Genomic DNA, 25,068 nt, shown 5'->3' on the forward strand with positions numbered 1-25,068 from the left:
TTCCGTTGGCAATGATCACTTTGGTTAAGATTTTCACTTGAGATATTGTCCAAATACAAACGAAACTCTGCCAAAATTTTATCAAAATCCTTTGAAAGAAATTGAGAGAGTGAAGATGGCAGAAAGTTCAACTCAAGTCACACAGATTGTTGGAGAGAAGCTGACCAGAGAGAACTACAGCATATGGTCTTACAGGATGGAGAACTTTATCATGGGCAAAGGTTTATGGGATTACATTACAGGTGAACAAGAGTGTCCCGAGGTTGGTTTGGAACCAAATAGAGAGAATGTTGAAGCACATAAAACATGGCAAGTAGGAGTAGAAGCTTACAAGAAGTGGATCGAGAATTCAAGGAAAGTGATGCATTGGATTTCACTATGCATTAGTGACTTCTTTATACCACATGTGAAGAAGGCTCAATCTCCAAAGGAAGCATGGGAGATACTAGCAAGAATGAACAGCTCCAATACAGAACCACGAAAAGTTCACTTGAAGCAAAGGTTACATTATGTATGGCGAGGAAATAGATCCATATCAGATTATGTGACAGAGATAAAGCAAATACAGGAAGATCTTGCAAGCATTAATGTTGAAGTTCCAGATGATGACTTAGTTTCAGTGACATTGAATGGTTTGGGACCGGAATACAAGTCATTGGATACATCTATATCTGTTCGAGGACACATGCCTCATTTTGAAGAGTTAGTAAACCTTTGTTTGCAAGAAGAGGTGAAGTTAGGCAAGTCAGGTCCTTGTACATCAAATAAAAATTCCAGAGATCAGGTTTTTTACTCTAGAGGTCGTGGAAACAATAGAGGTGGAAGAGGAAACTATGGTCGTGGAAACAATGTTGGAAGAGGTCAATTATTCTACTACATTTGGGCAATAAGGGGATTTTTTATTCTCTCTCTCTCTCTCTCTCTCTCTCTCTCTCACACACACACACACACACACACACAATGAGAATTTCTAATGCGTGCGTGTGTGTGTGTGTGTGTGTGTGTGTGTGTGTATAAATTCTCCTCATGGATGTGTGTATTTATATGCATGTGTGTCTGTGTATAAATTCTCCTCGTGAATGTATATATATGTGTGTGTGTGTGTGTGTGTGTGTGTGTGTGTGTGTCTATAAATTCTCCTTGTGAATGTATATATATATATGCGTGTGTGTGTGTGTGTGTGTGTGTGTGTGAGAGAGAGAGAGAGAGAGAGAGAGAGAGAGAGAGAGAGCATGTTCCCATATAGCCAACTAAAGCAAAATATATATCAATATAAGGTTTCTTCCATCTCCATCTCTCTCTTTCTCTCTCATACACACACACACACACATGTATATGTATGTATAAATGCATATACATATACATATACATATACATATACATATACATATACATATACATATACATATACATATACATACATACATATATATATATATATATATATATATATATATATATATATATATATATATATATATATATATATATATATATATATATATGTGTGTGTGTGTGTGTGTGTGTGTGTGTGTGTGTGTGTGTGTGTGTGTGTAATCATATACATATATACATATTTGTAAGTGGGATTATACTAAAGTTAGGTTTTTTTCAAGCACTAGAGGAGAGTTCACAAAGTTAAGCCTTGCTTTTAGTTAGCCGCAGCAACGCGCGGGTCACACACTAGTTACTACAAGTACTCAAGAAAACCACTTGTTAAGATTGGCGGATTCAAAGCCCACCAGCCAATCTATGGCTTATATTAACAAAACCATACCCAATAGTATCTCCATAAATCACCAACCAAAGGAAAAAATGGCAAGTATCGAGTATATTATGTTTAAAAATGAAAAACAACCCTAATTTGTGTAATGATGAGTAGCAAGATGAAGCTATACCAGAGGTTCCCCATACAAGGGAGCAATCCTTAAACCATTTTTAGCATACCAAAGATGGAGACACAATAATTAAAACTAGTATAGTCCCTCTTCAACAGAGGTTTCTCTCAAAAAATAACCTTATGAGTTACCCTTATAATAGATTTTATAAACTAGAATAGGTACCCTCATAAAAAGAATGTTAATCCCGATAAATTTCTTTTAGGACAAGCAATGTGGATTCCATGGTATGGGAACTAATCCTTTCATAATAATATGGGAGTGAATGCCCATAACAGAGCAACAAAGGTATTAAAAGATTAAAAAATGTGGGGGAACTATCTACTAGATACGTAGACAATTCCTCCTCCACCACCTTCTTGGACTTCATCACGATGCACTCAAGAATGCAAACAAAAATAAAACTGCAGAATCTAAGCACAAGGACTAAGTGAGCACCACCAAGGCTCTTTATATAGGCTTGAAGGAGGATCTCTATCTATCTCTGTGTGATCTTAAAGAGGTTGCTTGAGTGACTCTGCTATGACATGTGGAGCGATTGAAAAAATGATGAAGACATGCTTACTTGAAAAAGTGCAGGATTCAATTTCAATCCCACTAACTTTTAGTCCACATTGGTCCTGATCTATGTCCAACCAAGGAGGGGGTTAGAATCTTTCCATTTTTGTTTGGAGGGAGTATCTATTGCATGAGTGTGTTCCTCAATAATTGCCAAGGTCTCAAAGTTTTATTTCTAGGGATAAGGGCTCTAGTATGGCCAAATAGTGAGTCAAGTGGGAGGACCCTACATAGAAACATGTGTGTGTGTTTGTGTGTGTGTGCCCACCCTATCCCGAGCACCATACTCAATGAGGCACACATGGACGCATTGGAGAGTCCAACTCGTCTACACAAGGGTAGCTACACACGACTGCCTCTCATGAGAGAGGGCAGCCCTTTTGGCCTATAAAAGGAGGCCTCTTCTATACACAAAATGCACTATAAAGTTTATGAAGCAAGGTGAGTGTGAGGTGGTGAGAGTGAAGCAAGGCGGAAGCTTCATTAAGGGTACAATCCCTTTGTAACCTACTTTTAGTTTGAAGTACCAAAGCCATTGAGTGGCTGCTTTTTCGTGGATGTAGCTCACATTGGGTGAGCCACATATATCGTGCTCTCTCTCTCTCTCTATCTCTACTCTATAATCTCTCATGTGTGAAAATTATCTCTATCCATTAAGTAAACTACTATAATATCTACTTAGCTACGTCCTATTTCCTAACAAAAACTGGTATTAGAGTAAGGTTTGCTCGTAGCTAAAGTATCTTAAGGAAATGATTCCTTGAATTGAGTGGGAGTAATGGCGGAGGAAGGTAGGCTAAAAGATCAAGAAGTTCAACGACAAAAACTACCAACATTGAAAGATATAGATTAAAGGCTACCTATTCCAGAAGGACCTTTATTTGTTGCCACTAGGCGGTCTTGCAAAGAATCCCACAGCGATGATAGATGAAGCATGGATTGTCCTTGACCGAAAGGCATTAGGAACAATCCGACTAAGCTTCGCATCAACGGTGGCCTTCAACGTTTCGGAGATAAGGACCACGGAGGACTTGCTGAAGTCACTCAATGGCCTCTACAAGAAACCATAGGCATCTAATACAATATTTTACATGAAGCGCTTGTTCAATTAAAAAATGACAGAGACTGGTTCAATTTTAGAACACCTAAACGACTTTAACACCAACATAAGTCAACTTTTATCACTGAAGGTCAATTTTGACGATGAAGTGCGAGCCCTCCTTATACAATTATCTCTACCAAATAGTTGGGACAGCCTTGTGATGGCTGTAAGTAACTTTGTCTCTGAAACAAAGATTCTTAAGTTTGATGATGTTGTGGGTGTTCTCCTAAGAGAGAAAATGCAAAGAAGAAGCACATGTGAATCATCAAGTGCTGCATTGTCAGCGAAAACAAGGGGAAGATCAAAGGAGAGGTTCAAAAAACAAAAGGGTGGTCATGAGCGCTCAAGACGGAGCAAGTCACGCACAAAGTCAATTCTTGAATGTTGGAATTGCGGTAAGAAGGTCCACATTAAGAAGGATTGCTGGTCCAAGAAGAAGAAGGAGTCAGAGTCTTAAGACAACAAGCCAACATCAGAGGCGAATATGGTAGGTAAAGTAGAGCAAGATGCTTTAATTTTGTCATTAGATAATGTGTCGTATTCTTGGATAGTAGACTCCTGGGCTTCATTCCATGCGACACCGCACAAGCATCATTTCCAAGATTACACCAAAGGTAATTTTGGGTATGTATACTTGAGAGATGATGAAGCTTGTGAAATTGTCAGCAAAGGTACAGTTTGTGTAAAAAATGCTAATGGAAATGAATGGAAGCTTAAAGATGTAAGGCATGTTCCTTCTCTTTGCAAAAATTTGATCTCTAAAGGACAATTGGATGATGAAGGTCATAGCATTGCATTTGGAAACAAATGATGGAAGATATCGAAGGGAGCTTTGGTGGTTGCCAAAGGAGAAAAGGTTGGTACACTTTACTTGTGTACTGTTAGCACGCAAGCTTCAACTTGTGCAACAACTATAAAAGTTGATAGTGTGGTGTGGCACTATTGGCTTAGCATATAAGTGCCAACGGAATGCAAATCCTTCAATCAAAGAAGCTTCTACCAGGTTTGAAAGAAGTGGACTTAGAGTTTTGTGAAGATTGTGTTTATGATAGAAAAATTTCAAAAAGCAAGAAATGGAAAAAGAAATAGAAAACTTGAATTGGTTCATTCTGATGTTTGGGGTCTTGCAAGTACACCATCCCTTGGTGGCTCATTGTTCTATTATGTAACATTCATAGATGATGCAACTAGGAAACATGGGTTTATGTAATGAAGAATAAATCCAATGTGTTTTCCATATTTCAAAGGTGAAAAGCCTTTGTGGAGAATGAAGCACGTACCAAGCTTAAATGCCTTAGATTCGACAATGGAGGTGAATATTGTAGCCAAGATTTGAAAGCTTTTGTGCTAACAATGGAATTCGGAGGCAAAGGACAACCTTAAGGACACCTCAACGAAATGGCATTTTGAAAAGGATGAACAAAACAATCATGGAGAGAGCACGAAGCATGTGGCTACATGTAGGTCTATTGCTTGAAATTTGGGCGGAAGCAATAAGTACGTTTGTGTACTTGATCAATCGGTCACCCTCAACAACATTGGATGTGGGGGTTCTAGAAGAGGCATGGACATGTAAACTAGTAGATGCGAGGCTTTTATGCACATAGATAAAAGCCTAAGGTCGAAGCTAGATGCAAAGTCCAAAAAGTGTTTCTTCATTGGCTATGGAGAAGCTAATTTTGGGTAGTGCCTATGGAATCTTGAAGATGGTAAAACATTTAGAAGTAGGAATGTAATTTCAACGAGCAAAATATTTACAAAAACTACTTGGAAAGAAAACAAACAAAAGATACAAGTGATGAGTACATGGAGCTTGAGGACGATAAAGACTCAAGGAGTGCAAATGGTGACAATGTGCAACAACATAAATCAAACGAGGAGCCTCAACCTATACCCTTAAGATCTACAAGAGCAAGTAGACCTCTAGAAAGGTTCATTCCTTCCTTCAATTATCTCTTGGTCTCAGATTTTTGAAAATCTAGAATCATATGAAGAAGCTATGCAACACGAATCCAAAGAAGAATGGATGAAGAGCATGCAAGTGGAGAAAGACTCATTACATTGCAACCAAACATGGGAGTTGGTTGAGTTGCCTAAAGGTAAGCGAGCATTGTAGAAAAAATGGGTGTATAAGCTGAAGGAAGAAGAAGGTGGTAAGAAAAGGTACAAGTCCAGGCTTGTGGTAAAATGTTTTCTCAAAAGAAAGGTATTGATTTCAATGAAGTATTTTTTCCTGTTGTAAAAATGAACTCAATTAGGCTTGTCCTAAGACTTGTTGCTGCTCATGACTTAAATCTTGAGCAAATGGATGTAAATACGATGTTTCCTCATGGTGACTTAGAGGAGGAATTTTACATGCTTCAACCAAAGGGATATGAAGTAAAGGGTAATGAGAAAATGGTTTGCAGATTAAAGAAGAGTTTGTATGACCTAAAGCAAGCATCAAGATAGTGGTACTTGAAGTTCTATTGATGGATGTTGGATCACGGATTCAGAAGATACAAATTAGAACTGCTTCTATACAAAGAATTTGGGAGATGGGAAGTTCATCATCCTAATGTTGTATGTTGATGACATGTTGATTACAAGTGCTAACATGCAAGACATCAAAGATCTAAAAGAGAAGCTGTCTAAACATTTTTCAATGAAGGATTTATGTGCTATAAAGTGGATACTTGGTATGAATATATCAAGGGACAGGACAAAGAAGACAATAAATCTATCTCAAGAGGATTACATCAAGAGGTACTAGATAGGTTTGCAATGAAGGATGCAAAATTAGTTTCTACACCTTTGGCTAGTCACTTTAAAATAAAAAAAGATATGTGTCCAAAGACACAAGAGGAGATAACCTATATGTCTAAAGTTCCATATGCTACATTGGTAGGCTTTGAATGTATGCTATGGTCTAGACAATGCAAGATATTACACATGTAGTGGGAGTTGTGAGTAGGTTCATGGATGATCCGGGTAGAGGACACTGGCAAGTATCTAAAGGGAAAACAATAAATGCTTTGTATTTTTGAGGCACTGATATTTTTCTTGCAAGGGTATGCTGATGTAGATATGGCACGTGACAAAGATACTCGAAGGAGCACTACTGGCTACGTCTTCACAATTGGAGGCACAACAGTAAGTTGGTCTTCAAAGTTTTTCTCACTTTCTACCACGGAAGCAGAGTATGTAATAACGACGGAGGCAAGCAAAGAGATTTTGTGGCTTCACAGATTCTTAGAGGAGCTTGAATACAAGCAAGACAATTGTGTCTTGTACAGTGAAAATCAAAGTGCCATTCATCTTGCAAAGAATTCATCCTTTTACTCAAGGAAAAAGCACATTGAGGTGAGATATCACTTCATACACACTCTTTTAAAAGAGGGACAACTAAAGCTAGGAAAGGTGCATAGAAGTGAGAATCTTGCATACATGTTTACAAAGGTGGTCAACAAGAAGAAGTTGAGCTTTTTCTCATCTTCAATTGGCATTCAATGATAAGAAGCCAGGATGGAAAGCAATCACAAATTTGGTGTGGAAATCAATCTCCAAGTGGGAGATTGTTAAGTATGGAGCCTGATTTACCTCTTGTAACTTTTAGTCTAAAATGCACATTTATAAGGCTCCCATTATGAGGAGAAGCCATCGTGCATAAGAAAAATCACTCACCAAAAACCAAAATTTCACGCCCAGTCTCGAGCTTTGCTCGCTAGAATATTCCCCTTTTGTCAAAATATTATAGCCGGATGGCGATCGAAAAGTGATCAAAAAATGGCTAGTCGTTGGCCAGTTGCTGGTGGAAGTCAATGGCCGGTGGCCGGTGGCCGGAATTCTTTGGCCAATGGATAAATTCAATGTCCGGTGGCCAATTTCTAGGCGAACTTGTCTTCTCAAGGGCGGCCACACATGGTGCATTGGAGAGTCCAACTTGGACCTCTCTACACAAGGGCAACTACACACGCCTGTCTCTCATGAGAGAGGGCAGCCCTTTTGGCCTATAAAAGGAGGCCAATTCTACACAAAAAATGAATTGTGAAGTTGATGAAGCAAGGTGAGTGTGAGGTGGTGAGAGTGAAGCAAGGTGGGAGCTTCATTAAGGGTAGAATCCGTTTGTAACTTACTTCTAGTTTGAACTACTAAAGCCATTGAGTGGATGCTTTCTCGTGGACGTAGCCCACATTGGGTGAACCATGTATATCTTGTGTGCTCTCTCTCTCCCTCTGCTCTATAATATCATGTGTGTGAAAATTATCTCTCTCCATTAAGTAAGATAATCTAATATCTACTTATCTATGTCCTATTTACTAACACAAAATCCACCAAAATTTATGTTTGTGATGTTTATAAGTAGGGAATATGTTAGAAGCTGGACACACCCTACGGAAACTGACTACTCGGCAGATTATCAGTTTTTGTAATTATTCATTTATTGAGAAAACTAGACATTTCACCTTGTAAATATTGGGGCTTACAGAAGTTTCCAAATTGTATCCCAGTTTTGATAGTTAGATTGAGTAGATGGTTGATTTGAAACTTTAGGGTTTGAGAGTTGTAAGGTATTTATACCACTTTTTGACCTTAATGAAGGACCTTTTGTCATTTTTAAAAAAGTTTTGAAGTCTGTGAGTGAGTGAAGTCTGTGAGTTTTGAAGTCTGTGACTGAGCGTACTGTGTACGAGAGAGAGCGTGAGCTTCATCTTGATGCTACGTGTGCATCGATGGTCGAAATCGAGTGCAGAGAAGTGCAACGTGTTGCCCCGGACGAGAGCTACGCGCCGATACCTACATTGCGCGCATACGGTCCGATTTTGCGAGTTCCATCTATGAGCTTCATCTGGTGATTCGGTGAGTATACGTTGTTCGATTTTGCATTGCAGCATATCCACGCATTCACATTGAGTAGAGCTACACATTAGGCACTTTAGATTTTGGAAACAAAGACCTGCAAATTTCATCCAGACATCCTACGTGATTTTGCACCGGGTGTTTTAGGTTTAGATTTTGGTTCATAGACCTTAGGGAGAGCGACCTATTGGTGTTAGTAGGGTCTCCTTCAATTTCTTTGGTGTTTTGAGATTGTTTGATGGGTGTTCGGCTCTAGAAAGCGTTGTAGGAAGCTTGCTCTTATGCACTCTTGAAGGTTGTGACTTAGACATTGGGTAGAGACCTCTGTAGGAATTAGTTAGGAGTCGGTCGAGTGTAGGTTGACACCTTATGCTTGCTTCCACGCGTCTGTGGGTCGAGCTTCGTCCTTAGCTGACAAATATTGTTAGGTGAGTTCTCGCTGTTCTGACGTCCGTCGCGGCGTATCTGCCCAACATTGGCGCCAATGCCGGGGACGAAAACCTTAGGTAGGTGACCAAGACTACTCCTTGAGGATAGGGATTTTTGGCTTCCCAAGAGTCTCGTTTTATATTTAGATAGGACCAGAGGGTGGAGGACTCTCTAGGTCTTAGAGGGAGTCTAGGAAGCGTGTGTTTGGCTTAGATCCTTCGACTTAGGTAGATTTAGGTAGACTGAGATAGTTTTAGATATTAGTTGAGTTCGAGAGTAGGAGTTGGAGTGGTAGAAGCAATGAGAGGAGAGCTTGAGAGTCCGGAGAGGCCAGAGAGTAACCAAAACACCATTATCACCATTTCACATGATGAGTAGGAGTAGAGTAAGTATGACATCATGATTCAAGATCTAGAGCACTTCATGCATGTATATTTGCTTGGTAAATTCATCACAAGGTTGTAAAAGACGCAAAAGTGTGTTTGAAAGCTGAAGTGAAGTCCAAAAGTTACTGTGAGTGTTTTTGATAGAGCTGCAGAGCATCAGGAGCATTTCTGTCAGAAAAAAATTTAATTTTAAGCCAGTAGACATCCTACGCGTAGGATGTCTACAGGCTAATCTGGTGGGAATTTTGGAATTTTGAGTTGACCAGTGTGTTCTGAAGGTGGGGTTTACCCTCGTTTCAACTGGAAAGTGGAAATTTGACCATATCTTGACAGGATAAGGCCAGATAGACTGAAATTGCAAGACATCCTTCCCAAATTGTGACAAAGCATTATTTTAAGACCAAAACCATAGGATGGCTGCATGAGCATGATCTGCATGATATATTGAGAGACTGAGAGGGGTTTCATCTCATTTGGGTGAGAAAATTGGGATTCAAAGCAGACTTTAGCACTTTTGACTGAAAAAGGCAAGACAGCTAAAATTGGGGACTTTTGAAATCCAAACCAAAATCTAAGCATACCATTGGGTTGCTGACATCAAGGGGAGTTTGTGGGTTAAGTCTGGGGTCAAATAGGCAAAAAATACATCCTACGCGTAGGATGTCTTCTGTGTGATTTTGCACTCCAAACCTAATTTTGAGCATACCAAAGTGATCAACAACTCAAGGGGAGCCTATGTTTTGAGTTTAAAGCCATTCTGATGAAAAAGATATCCTACGCGTAGGATGTCTAAAGCAAGAAATTGAAGCTAGATACCGACTGTGGGCATAACAAGGTGTTGTATAGCCTTAGATAAGCCTCCTAGGAAAATTTTGTCCAATTTGGAGTTGATTTGACTTGGGAATTCATCAGAACAGACATCACACTTCTGGAAAAGATTCTTGATCATTTGACTAGCCTACAAGTGTCAGAATCAAAAAGTAAAAATATATGTGGACACAACACATCAAGGGGAATCCATAGTGCAAAAATCCAGGCAAAATAGAGCAGGAGACATCCTATGCGTAGGATGTCTACTGGGGCCTACTGAAGAGAAAATTTGACTGGGCTTAGACAGTGAGATTCCATTTGGCTTAAGGGTTCCAGAACTTCTTTCAGAAGTGAATTTGGACCTTGTTTGTCTATTTGACGGAGCAAAGACTGAATTCAAACTTTTTCACATAAATTGACCAACATCCGAGGGAAGTACAGTTCCAGATTAGCAGACCTAATCCAGAGCATCAGCAGTGTATAAAATATAGTAGTGGTTGAGATTAACTCTCTAGTTATACCAATAATTACTAAGATAACCTTTAGCAGTTAAATGCTTTGATTCGATTGCCGAAATTAAACGCTTGTGTACAGGTATATTCAGCAGCAAAGCAAGAAGTTGTGTAGAGACTGATCCTTTGCCAGGTAAGTGGTTGGATTTGTGATAAATTGCATTGATAAGTTTGATGAATTTAAGATCAGGAAGATACATTTTTAGAGACCAGAATGTGGCAGGTGACCAAGGTAGCTTAGTGTCCACCGAGGAGAGTGTAACTCAGGCAAGGCTAGATCCACTAGCACGGATTATTGAAGAAGGTAGTGATATTGACACTTCGTCAAAAAAATATTTCTTCATGATGGGTAGTTCACAGCCAAGAGGTTTCACCTATGATGGACCAATGCCAGGAGGAAGCACCTCCCTAAATCCTTTGAATGATTCCAAGCTCACTGTGATCTTCTTAGAGGGAACAAACTCGAGGGGAGCCCTAGTCTATTCTGATTATCGAGGACGCAAGTGCATTTGTATTGAAGAAAGGCCGGCTCAGAGATTGGAGATAATTCGAGTCTATGATGATGGAGATAGATTCTGAGACGAAAAGCGGAACCACTATCTGATAGTTAGTAACCCTAAAGATTACAACAGATATGGAGATAACGTGGCGAAAGGGAAAATGGTTTCAGAAGCTCAAGAACCGCCACCAAACATTGATCGACCTGGAGCAATTTTTATGTATGATAAGAAAACAACCAGGGTTTAAACTTATAATGAGAACGTGGGAATCTACAAGAATGAGAGTGAGGGAATAGTCGCTTACTTTCGCTGCAAAGAGCCATACTTAAACGAATTAAGCAAAGACAAGGTTCTTTACTTATTTTCTTATCAAAACTGCTATGGGGAAGGATATAGTTTTTGTTGATAGATACGGGCGAGAATACCAACGTATTCTCCCAGAGGAGGTAGAAAAGGCAACAATTCTAGGAGCATCAACATATGCCCCACATGAAGTGCCAAGAGCCACCTACACCCCTAGCAAGTCGACAAATCCCTTTTTAGAGGAGTATGACGCTACCTCACATTCTACTCGACCACGGACATTTAACAATCAAAACCAACCAGCAACTCAGCCATCATTGCAGGCATGGCTTCGACAGAGTACAAGATTGGAATAAGACCGAACGTGAGATGGTTATCACGCCGCACGAGGACTAAGGGACTTGCAAGAACCACCACTCTATTCCAGGTATCAAGGAGAGAGTAAGCCAAAGACTCAAGGGTCAATAGAGCCTGGAAGACCACCCATAGAACGAGTTCGAAGAGATGAACCATCTCTGGGAAGAACTGTTAGAAATTATGGCTTAGGAGCACCATCAGGAGAGGAACCAACCTACTACAGAAGACCAGAGGAGGTATATCAATTAGGACATGGAGATCCAATGATGAGGTTTGTAGACCATCGTAGAATTAGACCTTCTTAAGTGTAAAAATGGGTAAACAAGAAATACACAGGAAATAGAGATCCAAGAGATCATGTAGCAGCCTTTGTGCGTGTAATTAGAGATGAAGAGGTGTTAGACTTCCCTACCCAATTTGCAGGATTTGGACTAACCCTAGAGGATGACGCTGCCACGTGGTTTGACTCTGTAGAGCGTAGAGACTTTGAGTCTATGGAGGAAGTTTTTGACGAGTTTATCGAGGAATTCCACAAAGGGGGATAGCTCATAATACCGTCTCACAAATCCATAAATTCAAACAGAAAGATGGGGAATCTGTACAAAAGGCAGCCCTAAGACTAAAAAGATATGTAAAGTTTTGCCCTGTGGAAGAACTGCCCACTCAGTCCAGACTTATGCTTATATTCATCCAAGGACTAAGGAATCCAGATCTCCAAAAGGACTTACATATGAAGAGCAGCACGACATTGAATGAGTTGACCAAAGAGGCTCTTTACCTTGTGGACAATTGTGCGGTCTACAAAGAGGGGGAGTTCAAGGACCTTGACGACGATTCATCTTCACAACAAAGTGGAAGCAAGTCTTCTAAGACAACGCTGAAAGGAGAAGTAGCTATAAACCAAGAGCAGCTTGTAGAGGAAGTTCTAAAAAAGATTAACTCGTACGCCAAACCCCAGGCTAAACAGACCAAGTGGTGTGCTATTGAACAAAAATGGACAAACCATGGGACAGAGGAATGTTATTATAACAAGGGATATGTGAGAGAGAGACCTTACGCTCCCCAAGCTCAGGTAGCTTCTCCTCAAGTCCCACCAATGCCTAGGTATCAAGCAGGCAACCTACCAGGACCTGTAGGTGTAGAAAGACCACAATCAGTGTTGGGGTAACAACCACCCCTACCAGGATTACGACCAGTCGGTATAAGATACACACCAATTGTAACCGAAGCAAAAGAGAAGGCCTTGGTGCCTATGCATGCATATCATGAAGATCCCAATGGATATGCGGAAAACTCTATCTATTATCCACTGGAAGAACCCTCGACACCAGAACCATGGAGCATGATAGGAAGTATAGGACCACCAACAGCTGCACAGGCAGCAGGAGAAGGAAGATATAGCTTAGATGAACGAACATTGTTGTGCATAGCTAACGGAGAAATGGGCAGATAGAGACATGCATACCAACAGAGGGGAGCTCAAGGAGCACCTCAACAACCCAAGGGACCCTGCTACAAGTGTGGTGGAGACCATTGACTAAGAGACTGTCCTCATGATGAAATTATTAGAGTCAACGCATATTGCGCCGAGTGTGGAGTTAAAAGATATAATATATTTTTTGTAGATTTTCATAAGAAGTCTCATTATCTATCAATACAAGATGCTAAAACTAGAATTTGAATTGGTTGTGTACGCTTTGGAGATGAATTGCTTAATTATTTTTAGACATATTGCTCTTTTTTGCGAGGTAATTTGCGACAAATTACATGCTGAGCACTCAAAAACGGATCTCAATTGTCAAAAAGGAATAAAGATTAGAAAATCTTGAACAATCCAACCAAAATAGATACAAGGGTATTTTGGGAATTTTTAAAAGGTATTTTGGAATTTTCCACAAATTAGAGGGGTATTTTGGTAGTTTTCCCTAATAATAAATAATTTTCAAAAATTAACAACTATAACAAAAAAGGATTGGAATAAAAATCTATATGAAAGCGCTGGATCTACAAAGCGCACATTTCAAGTATATTCAATATGGAAAGAATTGGAGGATGTCAAGATTTAGGCTCAACCAAATCTAGCACAAATGGTCACAATGATAAAACAAAACCATCGGTTGTTTGAATTGCAAAGTAATATAAAGGATTAAATAAAGTAAAAGGTATGATGCTTAATGCCTACAAATGGTGAAAACACACATACACAGGCTATAGGACCTATCCATCATGGGATAGATCACCTCAACCACAACGGGAAATCCACCTAACATCAAAAGAAAGCTCTCCATAGCACCTACAAACTACAAAAATTATTTTTTCAAAATTTATAGGAACATGGATTATGATCCATGTACCTTGGTAAAATTTGAATAGAAGGTAACCAACAGCTACCAAAGGATATATGAAGAGAAACAGAGTGCTATAAGCTAGAAAAAAGCCACCCAAATTAATTGAACTTAAAACCTTGGGGAGGAAGACAATGAAAATTTGGGGCAACCATGGTCCTTGCTCCCAAAAAGGATGACACTATAGCTTAATCTAACCTCAAGGCCCAAGGAATGCCCACTACAAGTTAGGTAACATTTCACCAAAAATCATCGATCTTGCAATTTATGTACCTATCCATTACTTAGTCGCGGAAGATGATAGTTGGCCCAAGATAGTGCACAATTAGCATAGAAGAGCTATCAAACATACAAAAGGCCCCTACTAACACTAGAATTGCTAGAAATTTCCTAGAAAAAACACTCATTTTTTGACACACATGTCAAGGAATTCAAAAGTCCAAATGAAAAACTGCAAATTGGAATGGTATAAGCTAAAACACACTTGCATAATTGAAACTAGAACACTCACCAAAGGAACGTGTAAAGTGCTTGAATCAAGACCAAAGGGAGACCATGAACTAGAGTTAGTGTGCAAGACATAGATATTTGGCTAGAATCACAAAGATGGGGCTAAAGCTGAGAGATACCCCTCCCCAGGGGTTTATGCACAAAATATACAATTTACACTTTTATACAATTTTCAATATACATCAGAGTTGCGGAAGCATTTCCATAGGGGAGGAGTTCTCAGCGCCCGACCAAGCATGGAGTTTAGGCCATGATCCGGACTGCATCGAGAGGTACTTAGCAACTAGTGCTACCCTTGAATGGGTGTTATGAATGAAAGCATACTCAAGAAAAATATGACATTGTGGAGGGTGAATATATGTGTACACCGCGTTGCAAGAAGAGAGAGAGAGAATATAGTGGAGGGTGAAATAGAGTGCATAGAGACATGAGAAGATGACAATAGAGAATCTTTAAATGCCCTTCTAAATGGAACATGCAACCATGTATTAATGCAATGACAAAGTCTGGGTATACCATAACATCAAAAAGTTTATGACAAAATAACTAGCAGAGCACTGGATCCTGTGTAGGGATCGACCGGTCCACCCATCCACTTCCACTCTACTATGGACAGAGAGAATTTCACTTTGTCAGGAGTGAGCTAGAACACCTCCATCCTACCTGATCCAGACATTGGTGAGGCCGCTTCGCCTCCCTCCATGAACCCGAGCTCTAAAAGGATCCCAAATACTAGCAGGTGGTAGGGTATTAACACCAACCATACCAGTTTAGGCACCACACCTCTTTGATGCCCAGTATCGAGTGTTTTGGCAAAGCCAAGGCAAGATCCCCAACGCGTTAGCCATGTAGGTCATTCAACCCTTGACACACTAACCGTGTAGATGAGCCTAATAAAAAGAAGAAGACCTAGGAAACACCATCCAGCAAAGCCCCAAGTCAGCGACCCTTTAGTCTAAGGCTAAGCGATGTAGGTGATCCCAGTCTTGTATCGACGCTGCCATGAGAAACATAACACATGAGTCCAATCACAATAGCACTTCCCAGATGCACAAACAATCCTTTTCCAAATAGTTAGACCGTACAGGGTCTCTACCCTGATACATATACCATAAACCATCTTGATCACTTCATGATCCAATCCCAAAACCATAAACCATAATCCAATCACATCACATGGGTGAGCACTCGACCCTACTTGGGTGAGGTACGACCAATCCTGGATAACCACTTTAGAACATAACATGGCTGCAAAAATTTCGGCAACATAACTCAATCCAAAAACAAACCATAAGCCACACCGGCTTCCACCATAAAATTTCTACCAGAATCCATGAGGGAATCTCAACCCTTAACCATAAATCATAATCACACTGAACCAACTCCCACACTTGGAATTTGACCCATCTCCTGCAATCAATCGGAGTCTACACACATGTGATCCTTAAGATGTGATTCTTTCATTCTCAAAAAGAGTCCGACCAAAAACTAATCATGATATAAAAATCCAATTTTGACAACATCTAACCATGCAAAGTTGATGCATCACATCTGCACTTCACCACTCTAGCACATAGAGCTAGTTTTTGACCTAGAAAGGTGGAAAGTATTCATAACCATGCATATGAAGCATCCACATCAATCCATGAGTTCCCATATATCATATGATAACATTCCAACACCATAAACATGATGCAAAACAGCTCCAACCTTTAGGTCAACCATAAACCATAACCGCACACATATGCAAAAAACAAATTTTTGACATTTTTGGAAGCATGCAAAATGAAAGTGTTTGACCTCAAACCAATGCATCAAGTTCAGCTCCATAATATAGACTATCATTCCATCACGTCACTTTGATTATACGGTACTCACACAACAAACGGTAACCCCAAAAGAAATTCACCTTATTCATATCCGCCTATGCGGTTCGGGATGTTTAACCATATACTCCCACAAAAGTTTATGGCCATCTAATAAACTCACCAAAACAAACCATAAAACATATCAAAACAGCTCGGTTAACTCGTGACGTCATATGGTATCCCCCCTTGATAGCACTCCTACACGTGTAGGTAAAACCGCTTATAGAGTGATTAATAACTCGCATACTTTGTGTGTACTTGGTTAATCCATACATGCACTCATATACGAAAAAAAAATCACTGAGAGGGTGACTACGCAGAAAAACAACATAGAGAGAGAGAGAGAGAGAGAGAGAGAGAGAGAGAGAGAGAGAGAGAGAGAGAGAGAGATGATGACTATGGAGTTTATGCTTTCTCACCGTGATTTAGAATCGATTAGGGGTTGTCAAAAGGCTTCTTGCTTTGCCACAAGAGAGCGGTGATAAGAGCTATGTAGAGGTACCTGCCACAAAAGCTTACAGAGAGTGCATACACCGTGAAACGAGAGAGAAGATAATAAGCAAGTAGAGAGAGAGAGAGAGAGAGAGAGAGAGAGAGAGAGAGAGTATCCTCCTCCTTCTTCTTCTCAAGGGAGAAGAGCTTATGGATATGGTTATGAAGAGCTTGCACCACTTCGTATAATAGATAGGTAATTCTGACGTCAAGGCAAGAGAGCTTCCGCCTCTGAGAGTGTATCTATATGTGTTCAAGTGAAGGGAGAGAGGTTTTTATATAGGCAAGAGAGCTTCTGCCTTTGAGAGTGTATCTATATGTGTTCAAGTGAAGGGAGAGAGGTCTTTATATAGGCTCTCAAGGCCAAAAGCACATGTCATGAATAGAGTGAGCACAGAGAGACAAGTTCGCGCACGTTTGCAGCTTTTCAAAAAATAAAAATAAAAAAATCCATTGAGGGCATGGATTTTGATGCGTGATTTAGAGATTCTAAGAAGAAGCTTGGCTTCCAAGAAAAGAGTTCTAAACTAAGCTCCTTCTCTCTTTTCTAAAAAGACTCTTTCTTTCCTAAAAACAAGCCTTTGCTTTTTGGTGGTCAACTCTCCCACTTACCATTCAATTTTTACATCAAATTTGACCATCCGAGCAGTATCTAATCAACTAATGGAAACTGTAGCTAGACTACGCCACACCGTAACATCCTGGCATAACTATGACTTTCCAATACTGTCAATCAAGCATCTTAAATCAAAATTTGGCGAAACAGATATTGGAAGTTAATTTTCTTATTTTTAGAAGAGACCCAAAAATTGGGGATCTTATTGTTTACTTTTTAATTTCAAATTCGCATCTAGCTTCTTCAATACGCTTGAGATGATTGCTAGAAACAACTATTTGCATCTCAACCCAAAAGCCCAAAATTTTTCGATCATGATCCGTGTATCACCCCCTGATCAAAAATTGGATGTAGAGATTTGCTCTAGAGTATGGTCCCTTTTCACTCTCTCTAAAGTTCAAAAGCTAAAACCCTAGCCAAAGTTAGATTTTCCTTCCAAGGCTTTGGAAATTTCTAAAAAGGGCTCAAACTTCCAAGTAGTGATCCAAATCACACACCAATGGTACCCCTTGAACCCATTCAACATGAGGAACCATATTATATCATCAAAAGTCAAATTGATAAAAATTGTTTGATCGCAATTAATGTAGCTTTTTCCTGGTTTGAGCTATGGACTCTTGCATATGTAGACATTTTCAACCTAAGGTTATTGGTGCATTTTAGTAAAGTTTGAATGAAAATTGCATTTGTTATGTCCAATTTTGTGTATATGGTCAAATTATGGTCATCAAAGACGAGAAGCTTTCTATCACCTACCTCAAAGTAGTTTTGAAGGGTATGTACTCATAGGTTTCTACTTGAGTTGTGAGGATGGCTTGATGCAAGTCAAGAGCTCAAAGAGAGTGGGATGTCAAACCATATGAGCCTACAATCTTGACTTCCCATGAGCAATCACACATCTTTGAAGAAGAGTTGGTAAATTCTCCTCCAAATGTGTTCGTAGTAGCAAAGTTTCAGGACAAAGATGCCAATACGGTTAGAGCCAAAAATTCCCTAGAGAGCTCTGGCTAGGATCAAGATGGACAAAGAAAATAAGTCTAGAGGTCCCCAACAAAATCAAGATGGACAAATTCTTTAGATTTCCACCATGGGATTGACTTCCAATGAGCCCATGAGCTTATGATGTGAGTACCATATAGTACAATGGAAAATCCACCTTAACCAACAAGCATGGAGCCAAAGTTTTGGTGAAGATATCTGCAAAGTCCATTACCAAATCCCTTCACATCCCAATACAAAATCATAAACTACTTACCAAAGAAAAACATGTTGACAATGACAAGGAATTTGTATGGATACAGGGCCAAGATTTTACCTACAAGGATTTTTTGTTCTTGGAGATTGAGATGGCTCTCAAACTTATCTCTCAATACTTTTAGATCACACATCTACCACAATACACTAAACCACTAAGACACATTGTGGTGGTCATGGCAATCAAGCTCTTAAAAACACTGGGTAGTCTCCTGTTATTTTGGCACATATTTGCTGGATTGACTCATCAAAAGGAAACCTCAAGGGCAGTGAGAAATATCAATCTCACATGAATGTGGGTCCTATCCTCACCAAACTATTTTATAAAGCACTGTGGATGATAAATGAGCTACCACTTGCACCAACTTGCACCCTTTCAGGATCAAGTGCAAAAGATGATGACAAAGAGAGCACCTCTAAGGAAGAATGAAATGAAGGATCACATGGGAATTTTTTATCAAAATTGTGAGAGATATTAGGTGAAGACCCTAAGTCAAAAGACAAAGGAAAATTGTCTAAGGAGCAGACAAAAGAGTAACAAGTAGCTCAAAAATGGAAGTCACACTCAAAAGGGGAAAAAAAAGGAAAGAAATCACAGCTCAAGGGAAATTCAAGCAGAAGACAAATGATGAGGAATAATATCAATATCTCATTGGTTTAGCCACAAAGTACAGAAAGGATATTGAAAATAGGGTAGCAAGGAAACACACACACCTTGGAGAAGATGAAGAAGCTCGAGGCACACAATAGAGAGTGTATTGCTTAGTGCACAATGGAAAAGATAAGGTAGCCCTAGACTGATGGGCGTATATACAATTCACGGGGGGAAAATCTCCTAGTGAGGGAAAAACTGCCTTGGTAGTCCTAAGTGTGTTAAAAAACATCACTACCACATATATATGGTAGCAAATCCCCTTTGTGAGTGATGCGGTGAACAAAAGCCCACACATAGTGTATAGGGAAGTGTTGTTCATTGAGTGCATGATCAATCCACAAAGGGAAGCAAGCCCAAAGCTTTGTGGAAATCTTTGAACTTCTCACAAGGAAATGTCTTTGTGAACAAATGTGCAAGGTTGTCCTACTTTGGCATATAATCCAAGTTGATATCTCTTGTTGAGAGTCTCTCTATGACATAGTGATAATCCACCTCAATGTGCTTTGTGCAAGCACAAAAAACTAGGCTCCTTGCAACTACCAATGTGCTCTGACTATCAGTGTAGATGATGTTGATGGTGTCATATCTAACACCCAAATTAGGCATAAGGAATCTGCGCCATACACACTCAATCGTAGTTGTGAAGACTTCCCTGTACTCAGTCTCACAACTAGAAGTGGACACATTAGGTTTCTTCTTGCTCAGCAATGATATGCATGAATTGCCAAGCATCAGACAAAAACCACTTGTGGACACTTAAGTTGTTGAGTGTATTTCCAACACCACGGATCTTCTTCAAGTTACATACGGTTTACAGGTTTGGTAGATATGGGAAAAAATTTTCCTGGGTTTTATGTTTATGAGGGTGAAAATGCAAAAACATTTATTCATGAGGGTTGCTTGTCCACAAGGAAGATCCTCCCGTAGTCTTGAGGATTTTTATTTTCTAGCTTAAAGATGATGCAATGACTTGGCTCAGAAAGTATGAAGCTCAATTGCAAGTGGTTGAGACTCCTCAAGTAGTGATGGACAATGGAATACGAGAAGCTTTTTTGGAGCACTTTTGTAAGGTAGAAGACCCTAACAAGGTATGGAAATCTATCAAAAGTATTTTTTTAGGGTGAGAATCAAAGTGTAAAAGCTTGCGTAAATCAATACAATGAGCTATGGGAGAGATGGTGTGTTGCTTTAAGGGATGAGAATCATCCCATGGTCTTGAAGAAGAGCAGATTTCTTGAAAGTCTCAAAGCTAATCTATGTTTCAAGGTAGAGTTGAAATATCCAAGGACATTTGATGAAGCAATTGAAATGGCTAAGAATAAAGAGTGGAAAGTCTAGTGTTTAAATCATCTTGGCGTCAAGGGGGGGGATCCTAAATTTGAAGTAAGGATTACAGACTAACCATAGGTACCTACATATGAGACAATGATAGTGAATAATGAACATGTAGCTCATGGTGTGTATGGTGCTACTTCAAGCTCCACAAAAGATCTTCACAGAGATATGCAAGAGATGGCATGTGGTATGAAAAACCTTACTATACATATGATGGGAGGTGGAAGAGGTCAAGGATATACTGAGGGTCATGGCTACAAAAACTATGAAGCAAGTGTAGGTGGTAGAGGAAGAGGCATGAATGGTAGAGGGGATATGTTTCAATGTTACAATTGTGGTGAATGGTGTCATAAGAGCCCTCAATGTGACAAACCAAAGACAATGGGTGGTGATATGTTTCACAGAGTGAAAGTGTTTTGCTAACAACTACATATGATTCTCTAAGTTTAGCGTTCTTTTGCTTTTCTTTGGCTAACTCTTCCTCTAGGTTTTTCTGCTCTACTAGCAAATTTGTATTTACCTCATTGAAAGCTTAGTAATATGCATCATCTTGTTCTCTCTGCAGTTCCAAATAGACTTGAGTTTGAATTGTTTGTAATCCTTTGTTCTTTTGTTGTAGCTCTAGATTGTTTTTAATTGCCTTAGCAGCCTCTCTCTTGGTATCTTCCAGCTCCAAGTCCCGCAAGTTGTAGAGTGCTCTTTGACATTGAAACTATACCTTGATTTGTTCCAAATGTGTGTCGATGTCAAAGGACTTGATCAACTGTATCCCTTCATCTACCATTGCCTGTGAGCATGGCAATGTGGGCTTTTTTTGTGTCCCTCGAGGTTGGTCAGAGGTGCCAACTTCTGTTGTGTTTATTTCTTCCATTGTCTTACCTCTATCATGTTGTGCTTCAAGTGCGAATGGAGTTCATTTGATCTACGGATCTTTAGCTTTCTCCATATTTTGATTTGTATGTGTTATTGGAAACTTTTTTTTTGTTGTTTTCTTGCGCATGTCTATTGTCTACTCTTCCTATTCTTTCTCAATTGCCTGGTCACTTGATTCTTGAGTAGGAGGATGTGCGGTTGCATCTATTGTTGATGGCATATTTTTGGTGTGAATTTCAAAATGCTCTACACCACCTTCCTCTTCTTTATTTAATCTTGTTATCTCAATCCTATCTTTCTCCTCTGATTTAGTAGATTTTCCGGATGACTCAAGATCATCGACACGTTGACACTTGGACTCTTTTCTTTCCATTTGTTCATCTTTGCGTTTGAGCTCATTTTGAATTTGTTTTGCTGCTTGTTGCTAGCAACATTCAGATTTTTCATTGATAGCCATTTTTTGGCTCTTCATATTTGCCATAGTGAGCCGCTTCACCCAACAAAATCACCTTAATACTATGGCTATCTTCACTCTTATAATGTATATAGGTGTGTGTGCATTAGAGTTTTTTCTCCAAAACTTTCTCTAGCTAACCTTTTGGCTAGGTGAGCAAAAAGATATAAATAAATAATTATTATGATCCATTTTTTGTGTAAATAATACACCTCCTATAAGGGCCTAAACCTAAGTTTTTTATTTCCAATTTTTATAATTTTTGGTATTTTTGTAAATATTTACATCTAAGTGTGTGTTTATATTAGACCTATCTATGCCTCTTTTCATCCTCTCGCACCATAAAGTATATTTTTGTTGCAAATTTTTGCATCCTCTAATCTCATAATTTATTTTTTATCCTCACCCTTGTGAAAACAAAAAACCGGGTTCTACTCTCTTACTCACTTTTCATTATATAATTTTTATTTACTTGCATACTTTTTTCTCATTAACCCAAAATAATACAAAAGATGAATTATATCATATGATTTCATTATCTTTTTTCATATCCATAATTCTCTCATACTTTTATATTTTGTACTCATAATTCAAATACCATGTGCTCATTAAGCTAAAGTCCATGAATAAGTCCATGCACTAGTCCCACCATATATATTTTATTTATTCACCAAGGATCCTCCTCCATGCATGTGTAAAGACAGGTATGATTCATGGAGGGCTCACTCTTGGATGCATTGTCCAAAGTCAACAAAAGAGGGTCCACTATAAGACTCTTGTAAGCATAACAAAAGGGGGTCACTATAAGACTCTTGTAAGCATAACAAACATGCATTTTGGTAGAATTTTTAGCTTCCATCTACACTCCAAATTTGAAGAGGTAGTTAGCATAAAAATGTAACCCACAAACTGAAGAATCACCTCAAAAATCTTCATAATTATTTGGAGATATCATCGCTGAAGTATGATTTTTTTGGTGGACCCCAATCTGCTCACACTCTCTTACAAGAGTCACCCTAGTTTTCTCTTACCTCTCCTTACACTTCTACACACACACACACACACACACACACACACACACACACACACACACACACACACACACACACACACACACACACACACACACACACACACACACACACACAGACATTCCTCTCTATCCATCACTCAAACCTACACCTTCCATAGCCGCTCTCACCCTTTTCACCATTACCCTTCCCTCTCACCTCCATAGCCCTCTTGTGAACCCTACATACTTTCACCATCTCTATCACTTCTATGTTCTAATTTCATCTTACCTCTTCTCTGTGCACATAAAATTCAATATGAAGATCATGCTTACCCTTTGCAAAATTGAGAGATCTCATCACCAACTTGTCATTTTCATCATTGGTGATTAACATCGGTAACAAAGGCATACAGTAGAGAAGAAGAGGATTGGAAGTCATTCTTGGAAATCTACACAAGGTAATTCCAAGCTTCTCAAGGCTTCACCATCTCAAGTGTTAGGTTTAATGGCCATGTATCCAACCGCCCATCACTAAATTCTACTAACCCTAAGTGTACAGCTATACACTTGTGTGAGCCACTAACACTAAGTACAATGTGTATTGTGCCTTAGTGCATAAGATAGAGAAGAAAGAAAGGGGGCACACAATACGTTGGCTCTCCCCCTTCAACTAGTGTGTGTGTGGCTATGGTGGTGTGTGTGAGTGTGTGCATGCGTATTTCTCTTCCACTGTGCTCCCTGCTCCTCCCCTTCATCTGGTATCAAAGCGGTTTCATTTCCGAAATCGTTTTCGTGCGCGCACACTTTTAAGAGTGCAAACAGGATTTCGATTTTGGTATCCGTAAATTCAGCTTTTTGAGAGCGTTTCCATTAGGTGTTCTGGCGTTTTACCCCACATTCAGAGCCATTCCAACCATCAGAAACCTCATTCGAGCTATGGTTTAGGAGCTGAAATTTTCAGCCCTCTTTTGGTAGTTTGCATTGTAGAGCTTCCATAGCCAGTTACAGGTACCATCGTTGCAGTCTCTTCCATCTACGAGAGCCCATAGCTCATTCGGGAGTGTGTAGCCTCTTTCGGAGTGGCCTCATACACACACATAGAAGTGGGAGTTTAACGGCATTGTCTTCTTCGACTACAGGTACATATACAAGTACAGAAACATAGAGCGTCTTGGTTAGCTTTCTTTGTGCTTCTCGACCTCGATTTCGGCTTCTGCTATATGACATCGGCATTGACTCATAGGCTACAGGTTTCAGTGCTTGCAATATTATGGTTCCAGTGGGAGCAGTTGTTTATGCATACATGCATATGTTGACACTTTTGACAGTGTTTGAGCTCTTTTGAGAGCGGTTTGACTCCCCGCAGGGATGTTTATTTGCATGCACATGCTTTTGACACCTGTTTGAGCATCCTGACAGACTTGTGCGTCTTTGTGGATACATTCATTGTACGCTTTTGTGGAGTCATCTTTTGGCTAGTGCGACAGTCCCGCCCATTTCTAAGACTTGGTCCAAAAGATAGCCATTTCTGAGATTTGGCTATACATTTTGCTGCATAACCTACATTGCTGAGGGTCAATAGAGTGAGGTTTTCATTGAGTTGGGGTATTCTCAAATGTGGAGATACCTCCGGTAATACAGGTAGCTGGAGCATCCCTTATGAGGCCTTGCCATAGGACATGTATAGAGTGGTATAGGTGCTTTTGACGTCGAGTTGGTGGTCTATAATCAGTTTGACAATTTATGCACCTCAGTTGATCTCTATACAGTGTGCTTTTGAGAGGCATTGCTCTCTTTTATGCTATGTGAGTGACATACTTGGTCATTTTGTCTTGTATTTTGGTTTACATAGTTCCAAATACAAATGAGACTCTGCCAAAATTTTTCCAAAATCTTTTGGTAGTTCTGTCACCATGTCTACTAGCAAAGACCGTGACATTTATGACATAAAGAAGTTTGA

The sequence above is a fragment of the Adiantum capillus-veneris genome, chromosome 23, assembly GCF_014529385.1.
Source record: "Adiantum capillus-veneris isolate H3 chromosome 23, ASM1452938v2, whole genome shotgun sequence".
Taxonomy (NCBI): domain Eukaryota; kingdom Viridiplantae; phylum Streptophyta; class Polypodiopsida; order Polypodiales; family Pteridaceae; genus Adiantum; species Adiantum capillus-veneris.